The sequence below is a fragment of the Arachis stenosperma genome, chromosome 7, assembly GCF_014773155.1.
Source record: "Arachis stenosperma cultivar V10309 chromosome 7, arast.V10309.gnm1.PFL2, whole genome shotgun sequence".
Taxonomy (NCBI): domain Eukaryota; kingdom Viridiplantae; phylum Streptophyta; class Magnoliopsida; order Fabales; family Fabaceae; genus Arachis; species Arachis stenosperma.
In genome coordinates this window covers 12,735,496-12,745,416 of record NC_080383.1, presented here as the reverse complement: position 1 = coordinate 12,745,416, position 9,921 = coordinate 12,735,496, and positions in this window count along the sequence as shown.

The following is a 9,921-nucleotide window of genomic DNA, read 5'->3' as shown; positions in this document are numbered from 1 at the left end:
TACGGGTAGGGTAGGGTAGGGTAGGGTACAGCTATACAGGTATATAGTGAAGGAGGTGAGAGTTGAACCTACAACCTCTCTCATATAGTGACTTGCAATAAGTGAGCAACTACTAAACTAGTTAGTTAATTTAGTAATTTAGAGCATTTATTAATATGTATGAAATTGGCCGATTGAATTTTATATTTACTTTTAAAAAATTTGATATTTCCGCGAGTAAGGTTAAGGTTGAGAGATTCTCAACCTGCGGGTAGAGAATGATAGATTTTTAATGAAATTTTCAACTCGCGGGTAGGATTAGAGTAGGATTCAAACCATACCCTACCCTACCCATTACCAGTCTTAGATGGAAGCAGTCTGAAAGGAGTGTCGAGGATGATGAAGAAGAAATTTGTTTCTCCAGTGTGCAATTACGGAAGTTACGCTGTTTTATTTGAATTTGTCACTGCACAAAATTCAATGAGGCTTTTCTTTAGTTGTTCTTATTTTAAGGTAAGTTTTATGTTTAGCGTTTTGTTTGGTTTGCGGAGTTATTTGGTGATTTTTGGAGTTTAGCTGTGGATATCTTTGCTATAGAACAACGCACGACATTGCAAATACTTTGTTTGGCTAGACGAGTATTGTTCATACCCTGGCCCAATGTTAAGGGCCCAGGTCCAATCGAAAGGCCTGATCCAATTAGATTAAGCCTAGCAAAACACCCACCTCCACTCAAGAGGTTGGTGTCCACCCCGACTTGGTACGAAGAAGTCGGTTGTGAGATTAGCTGGCAGGTAAACACCCATTCAAATGAGTAACCGCCCCTAAAATCTCTCTAACCACTTCCTAAAGCCATATCTTAACCTCCCTAAGATAGTGGGACGATTATTATCCTAAAGATACGGCACTACTCCAACGGTGGTTATTGGCTCACCACTATAAGTACACTGACACACCTCAGGTATTCCTAAGTCCAATACTCTCTAAGACCTGCTTACACCCTTGCTAACTTAGGCATCGGAGTGTCCTTGCAGGTACCACCCCCCATTCACACGCGAGCACAAGTCGAACGGAGCCTCCCGAGTTGCGGATAAACCTAGAGTTCTCCTCCACTATACACTTGGGCCGCCAAACGCCATCCATTGGACTAATCTCCGGTTACCTACCGTAACATTGGCGCCGTTGCCGGGGACCCGCGAGATCATCCTTCGATGGCAGAAAGATCCCATGAAGAAGGCCATGTCGAAACAGATTCGGAACAAGAGAATCTAGACATGGGCAATGACAATGAAGACACAGCCCAACATCAGGACAATGATCAACACAGAGAGGGTACCTCTGGAGTAAAGAATCCGAAGGTAAACTCCTCAGACGGGCGTGAATCAGAAAAAGGTGGACCATCCCATATGACTGAACTAATGGGGTTGGTCCATAGCCGCCTAGAACAACTGGAGCAAGAGCGGGAGAAACAAAAGGAAACCGAAAGGTACCTTAAAGAGGAGATGGAACGGCGAAAAGAGTTAGAAAGAAAACTCTTACAGCTAGAATCCTCCCTCAAGAACTCCCGCGATGAAGGGGAAGATCAACTCCCAGACGGAGAAGATCCTTTCAGCGAGGACATAATGAGGGCAAAAGTTCCAAGGAACTTCAAAAGCCCTGACATGGATCTCTACGATGGGACTACGGACCCAAAGCATCATCTTAGCAACTTCAAAAGTCGGATGTATTTAGCTGATGCCTCCGACGCTACGAGATGCAAGGCTTTCCCGGCCACTTTATCGAAAGCAGCGATGAAGTGGTTCGATAGCCTCCCCCCGAGATCCATCACCAGCTTTGAAGACCTCTCAAGGAAATTCTTGATGAGGTTCTCAATTCAGAAAGACAAAGTAAAGCATGCGCCGAGCCTCCTGGGAGTAAAACAGGAGGTCGGAGAGTCTCTACGAGCCTACATGGAAAGGTTCAACAAGGCATGTTTAGAGATCCAAGACCTGCCCACGGAGGCAGTAATAATGGGGTTAGTCAATGGACTTAGAGAAGGTCCCTTCTCACAGTCTATATCTAAAAGACACCCCGTTTCTCTAAGTGATGTACAAGAAAGGGCCGAGAAGTACATCAACATGGAAGAGAATGCAAAATTAAGAGACCTGAGTTCACGACCTGGACCTACTTCCTCCTCTAGGGAGAGAGAAAGGGAAGGTAAGAAGAAGGAAGAACTCGGTCTCGAGAGGCCCAGGAAGTATCACTCTTATACTCCTCTAAAGACTTCTATAGTGGACGTATACAGAGAAATTTGCAACACTGAAAGGCTGCCACCCCCAAGACCTATTAAAAATAAAAAAGGGGGAAGTCGCGGCGAATACTGTGAGTACCATAAAGTATATGGTCACTCCACCAACGACTGTTACGACCTCAAAAATGTGATAGAAAAGCTGGCTAGAGAAGGTCGGCTTGACAGATATCTCATGGAGAGGTCGGACACCCATGGAAAAAGAAAGCGAGACGATATGGACAGGAGAGACCCTCCACCACAGACCCCTGAGAGACACATCCACATGATCTCAGGAGGATTTGCGGGAGGTGGAGTCACCAAATCTTCTCGCAAAAGACATCTGAAGAGAGTCTATCAGGTCGGGGATGAGACACCCGACCTCCCCACTATCTCATTTACAAAAGAAGATGGGCAAGGGATAGTACCCGGGCATGATGATCCCGTGGTGATAACTATGATCCTAGCTAATGCCCATCTCCACAGAACCCTAGTAGATCAAGGAAGCTCGGCGGACATCCTTTTCAAGCCCGCCTTCGACAAGCTAGGGTTAGACGAAAAAGAGTTGAAAGCTTACCCCGACACCCTATACGGATTAGGGGACACGCCAATAAAGCCACTGGGATTTTTACCCTTCACACTACCTTTGGAAAGGGGGAAAAATCAAGGACTCTGAGCATAGACTTTATAGTCATCGATGAAGGGTCAGCCTACAATGCCTTAATTGGCAGAACTACCCTTAATCGACTCGGAGCGGTGGTATCAACCCCTCACCTCTGCATGAAATTCCCGACTCCAGGAGGAATAGCAACGGTGAGGGGAGATCAGAAATTGGCGAGGAAGTGCTATAACGAAAGCCTAAATCTGAGAGGGAAGGGCAAAAAAGTCCACACCATAGAATTAGGTGGTGCCAGGACCAGAGAAGAGCTACGACCTCAGCCGGGAGGAAAAACCGAGGAGATACAAGTCGGTGAGGAGGAAGGAAAAAACACCTACATAGGAGCCAACCTGGGGCAAGCCCTGAAACAAAGGTTGGGTGAACTCCTAAGAGCTAATTCCGACCTCTTCGCCTGGAAGGCTTCCGACATGCCTGGGATTGATCCCGAGCTCATGTCCCATAGGCTCTTGGTTTACCCAGGGTCCCGACCTGTACAGCAAAGAAGACGCAAACTCGGCCCCGAGAGGGCCTCCATAGTGGAAGAACAAGTACAGGCGCTCCTGGAAGCCGGCTTTATCAGAGAGGTCAAATACCCAACATGGCTAGCCAATGTAGTGCTAGTCAAAAAACAAAATGGTAAATGGAGAATGTGCGTCGACTATACCGACTTGAATAAGGCGTGTCCTAAGGACCCCTATCCTCTACCGAGTATTGACACCCTGGTAGACTCCAGCTCAGGGTATCAATACCTATCATTCATGGACGCCTACTCGGGATATAACCAAATCCCGATGCATGAGCCCGACCAGGAGAAAACATCGTTCATCACACCAAAGGCCAACTATTGCTACGTGGTCATGCCATTCGGGCTAAAAAATGCAGGAGCCACGTACCAAAGGCTGATGAACAAAGTGTTTTCCTCCCATTTAGGGAGCCTAATGGAGGTATACGTCGACGACATGTTAGTGAAAACCAAGCAAGAAGTCGACCTCTTAACCGACCTCTCACAAGTCTTCGACACTATAAGGTTGCATGGGATGAGATTAAATCCCGCAAAATGCGCCTTCGCAGTAGAAGCAGGGAAATTTCTAGGCTTCATGCTAACACAAAGAGGGATTGAGGCTAATCCCGACAAATGCAGAGCCATCCTAGAAATGAAAAGTCCGACTTGTTTGAGAGAGGTTCAACAGCTCAATGGCCGACTTGCCGCCCTCTCCAGGTTTTTGGCAGGATCGGCACTAAAATCGCTTCCCCTATTCTCCCTATTAAGGAAGGGATGCCAGTTTGAATGGACTCCGGAATGTGAGGAGGCGTTCCAAGAGTTCAAAAAATTCATAAGCCAACCTCCTATATTAACTCGACCAATACCGGGAAAAGACCTCGTCCTATACCTATCCGTTGCAAACAAGGCTGTCTCATCAGCCCTGATCAGAGAAGACGAGGTCGGACAACACCCGGTCTATTTCACCAGTAAGGTTCTACAAGGTCCTGAGCTAAGGTACCACAAACTAGAGAAGTTTGCTTACTCCTTAGTGATAGCCTCACGAAGGCTACGACCCTACTTTCAGGCTCACACAATAAGAGTCCGTACGAACCAACCCATGAAACAAATCCTTCAAAAGACGGATGTTGCGGGGAGAATGGTTCAATGGGCAATAGAGCTCTCCGAGTTTGATTTGAGATACGAAACTCGGACGGCAATTAAAGCCCAATGCCTCGCCGACTTCATTGCAGAATACGCAGGTGAACAAGAGGAAAAACCGACTACATGGGAACTCTATGTAGACGGATCCTCCAACAAGACGGGAAGCGGCGCAGGCATAATATTGGTAGATGGAAAAGGAACCCAGATAGAGGTCTCCTTGAAATTTGAATTTCCGGCTTCAAACAATCAAGCAGAATATGAGGCCTTGATTGCCGGATTAAAATTAGCAGAAGAAGTTGGCGCTGAAAAAGTGATGATCTACAGCGACTCACAAGTGGTGACCTCCCAGATCAGTGGAGAGTATCAGGCAAAGGACCCCAATATGAAGAAATACTTGGAAAAAACCCTGGAACACCTCGGGCACTTTGCGGAAACCGAGATTAAGCATATAACTCGGGATCTAAATAGCAGAGCTGACGCCCTATCCAAGTTAGCAAGTACCAAACCCGGAGGGAACAACAAAAGCCTGATCCAAGAAACCCTCCAAGAACCCTCGGTATCAAAAACAGAAGACGAACAGAAGGTACTTGAGGTAGTCGGTCTAAACCTCGGATGGATGAATCCCTTAGTCGAATACCTAAAATTCGACATCCTCCCCAAAGAGGAGAAAGAGGCTAAAAGGATCCGAAGGGAAGCACAACATTATACTTTGGTGAGAAATGTCCTTTACAGAAGAGGGATATCAACACCATTGCTGAAGTGCGTACCGACCTCAAAAACCACCGAGGTGTTGGAGGAAGTACATAGTGGGATCTGCGGAAATCATCTCGGAGCAAGGTCGCTGGCCAGGAAAATAATCCGAGCAGGATTCTATTGGCCGACCTTGCAGAAAGATGCCACAGACTTTGTGAAAAAATGCCAGCCATGCCAGATGCATGCAAATTTCCACGTGGCTCCACCAGAAGAGCTAATCAGTATAACTTCGCCCTGGCCTTTCGCAAAATGGGGAATGGATTTGTTAGGACCTTTTCCCCAAGCACCAGGGCAAGTCAAATACTTGATTGTGGGAATAGACTATTTCACGAAGTGGATAGAAGCAGAACCATTAGCCACTATCACCGCTCAAAGAAGTCGCAGGTTCCTCTACAAAAACATCATCACAAGGTACGGAATACCTTATTCCATAACCACAGACAATGGAACCCAATTCACCGATGCCACCTTTAGAAGCCTGGTAGCTAGTATGAAAATCAAACATCAATTCACCTCGGTAGAACACCCACAAGCCAATGGGCAAGCCGAGGCAGCTAACAAAGTCATACTTGCAGGCTTGAAGAAGAGACTACAGGAAGCGAAGGGGGCTTGGGCTGAAGAGCTCCCTCAAGTATTGTGGGCTTATAGGACGACCCCCCAATCCGCCACAGGAGAAACACCCTTCCGACTAGTCTATGGGGTAGAAGCCATGATTCCCATAGAAATCAATGAGCAAAGCCCAAGGGTAATTCTCCACGATGAGGTCGGAAATGTACAGGGGCACAAAGAGGAACTCGACTTGCTCCCCGAAGTCCGAGAGAACGCCCAGATAAGGGAAGCGGCATTAAAGCAAAGGATGACTACTAGATACAACAAAAAAGTCGTTCGAAGAACATTTGCCGTAGATGACTTGGTCTTAATCAGAAACGACATTGGAGTCAACAAATCGGGAGATGGAAAGCTCGCCGCAAATTGGAAAGGGCCATACAAAATCAAAAAAGTGTTAGGGAAAGGTTACTATAAAGTAACCGACCTGGATGGCACTGAGTTACCCAGGTCGTGGCATGCTTGTAATATGAAAAGGTACTACAGTTAAAAGCGAACTCTACTCCCTGATGTACTCTTTTCCCAGCTTCGTGATTTTTTCCCAAAGAATGGTTTTTTCTGGAGAAGGGTTTTTAACGAGGCATCATAGTAGAGGCTAAGGGAAAATATACTGTCAAGACCCTTAGTAGCACAAAGGTACCTTCCCGATTAATAAAGATCTTTTTCATTACTATATTTCTCTTAAATATCCTTCTCTATATTTATAAGTCTTTCTACGAAACGCACCGACTTAAGCTTGACAAAGCGTGAAAATCCCATGAACCGACCTAACATGGTCGTCAGGATGAAACGACGAGGTACAAGTCGGTGTAAAGAGGTTATACGAGTTGATCGCATTAAACTCGGGAATTATCCGACTCTTAAGTCGAAAGGAGCCCGAGTAACGCAAACTCGACAGAACTCTGAGTAAAAGGAAACCGAGTTCCGAGTAGATGAAAAGCGCATCACAAAAATAACCTAAGTCATAAAAACTCACTAAAGCAAAAGTTGAGTATAAAGGATAACAAAAGAGATATGAGAACCCGAGAAAGTTTAAAGTTTGCATACAAGCCTTCGCACGGAAAAGGCTCAAGAAAACAATGCAAGCCAACAAAAGGTTTTTCCGAAAAGATCAAACATACCAAAATAGAAAAAAGCATGCACACGCGCAAAGTAACTTAAACCCTTATCCAAAAAAGGGGCGCCTACTCCGATTAGAAAACCCTTATCCAAAAAAGGGCATTTATTTTGTTTAAAAACCCTTATCCAAAAAAGGGCAACGAACAGAATATTTTGTTTACGGCCTTAAAAGGCCAGAAGGAAATTGTTCACAAACCACCAGCAAATAAATAGAAGTTTAAAAAAGAGGGGACCCACAGGCCGGGCCCCCATATAGCCACAATGATAAAAAGTCATTTTTTGGACGGAGTAGAGGAATCGCCACCACCAGGAGGAACACCACCAGGAGGAACACCACCAGGACCGGGAGGAGGAACGGAAGAAGAACCGGAGGCATCTGTAGGACGAGGAGGAGACTCGATAATTCTCTGTCCCCGAGTCTTCAGGTCTGACTCGGAAATGACCTCGGGGACGGGAGGATCAACGATGGCGCCGTCAATAACCACCTTGTCGGGATGGAGCGGAGAAAGGTCCAAGTCGGGAGCGATAACTCTGACTTGTTCCAAGAAAATCCTCCAAGACTCCTCGGCACCATCGGCGATAGAGTCCTCCAACTCGGCATATGCGTTCCGAGAATTCAGCAAGTCCTTCCTCACGGCGACAATATCTTGAAATAAGCTGTGGTAGCTGTCTTGCGCCGTCTTCCTCAGATTAGCCTCCAAGGTACATTGGGCCCGTAGCTTACCCTCCTCCTCCTTCAGGTGATCCCTCTCCTTCCTCAACCTATCTCTCTCCTCTTTCAGCTCCTTTTCATGTTTTTCAAAAATACGAAGTCTCCCCTCCAACTCCTCAACCCTCGAGGTTGCACCCAAGGAGCTAAGGGGAGCCTTCTCAAAAATGTCCAAAAGCTTGCCACAAACACCCGCCGTCCTAAAACTCTCCTCGGCCATGGTGGTAAGGTGGTTCCGAACAGAAACATCATCCATATGTATAAAAGGATAGATGTTCTTTCGGACGAATGCCATAGCATCCGCCTTAACCCCACCATCGAAGGAAGAAGAGCCAGACTCTGAAGTCTTGCGCTTCTTCTTCTCGGGTTCGGAGAGAATTTGGGCAGAGGGGGGTGGTCGGGGCAAGCTCGAGGAAGAGAGAACAATAGGTTGAGTAGGAGTGCCAGTGTTCTTAGGAGGAGGAGGGGGAGGGGGAGGAGAGATGACTACCCCGGACCTAGCCCGGGACTTCGCCTTAGCCTCCCGGACCCTTTGGTAGGCCTCCTGAGCATTCTTTTTTGCCATATCTACAAAAGAAAACAAATAACAACCGAGTTACAAGTCGGTAAAATGTAAGTCAACAACTCGTCGGCAAAATGTAAGTCGGCGGAAACAACTCGGAAATAAAGAATGCATGCACTACCTATTTGAGATTGAACGAAGGTCGGTGTACCCTGGAGAATTTTCCTGGTATCCAAGTATGGGGACTTCCCCCACGCTTCTCGGAAAAACCCTACAATGGCCGCCTCCACCTCGTCTAGGTCATCTAGACCAATCTTTTCACAAGGGGTGGCTGGCAGCCAGTAAAGGGGAAAGCGAGGGGAGGAATGCTCGTCCAGAAAAAAGGGGTGGTGGCCCTCTACAGCTTGAACCTTGAAGAAAAAGTTTTTGAAGTCGTGGAAAGATTCGTCAAAAAGGGTGAAAATCCTCCGACCTTGAATGGCTCGGAAGGATACCCATTGTTGTTTGTTGTTTAGCCCACTAAAGGGCTTAGTCATATGGAAAAGATAAAAGAAGATTCTCAATGAAGTCGGGAAGTCTAAAGCGTGACTTATAAACTGATAAATCTTCAAAAAACCCCAGGAATTGGGGTGGAGTTGAGTAGGGGCAACCTTGCAATGGTGCAAAACGGACATCTCGAAAGCCGAGAAAGGGAGAAAAACACCCAAACGGGTGATCATACATTCGTACATGAAGAAAAAATGAGGGGCTGCCTCATTAACCCTTCCAAAGCAGACCCGGTCTTCAGGACCCGAGATTATCAATTCATATTTGGGCTCGTCCTCGTCCGAAGTACAGAGCCTATGATGAGTTCGGAGGTGAGTGATGAATTCAGCGTCGACCAACGGTTCCTCCCCAAGGACCGTATCGTCAACCCACTGAGAAAGAATGTCTACAGAAGCCATTTTTATGTAAAGAAAAGTGGCAGAAAACCTACAAAAGGGAAAAAGAAAAAGAAAATCAAAAAACAAGGCCACTAAAGAAGAAAGATTCGAAACTAGAATCTACGGGTCAACCTATCTACTCGCCAAACAAAACATGCAAACAAAAATGACATGAGAAAAGCAGAACTAACCTTTATCCGAAAATGGAGGTTGGAGAAGAACAGAAGTCTTCGAACGCAAGGATGCAACGCAAACAAGATAAGAAGAAGTTTGAAAGATCGCAGAAACGGAAAATGGAAAGAGAGGGAAAGTATTTATAAATAGGCTAGGGGGCATAATGGTAAAAACGAGGCAGTCATTAATGCGACCGCACCGTTACCAAAGCCCTCAATCCCTAAATAAACCCTCAACGGACACGACGCTTGAATTGACGTAACTGTCAGAAACTAAAAGTCGCGGAAATCACGTCGGTTTCCAAGATCCGTGTTCTTTCAAACAAGTCGACTACGAACCCGAGTTAAATACTTGAACCCAAACTTTAAAAAGATTTGGGCTCAAGTAGGGGCACTGTTCATACCCTGGCCCAATGTTAAGGGCCCAGGTCCAATCGAAAGGCCTGATCCAATTAGATTAAGCCTAGCAAAACACCCACCTCCACTCAAGAGGTCGGTGTCCACCCCGACTTGGTACGAAGAAGTCGGTTGTGAGATTAGCTGGCAGGTAAACACCCATTCAAATGAGTAACCGTCCCTAAAATCTCT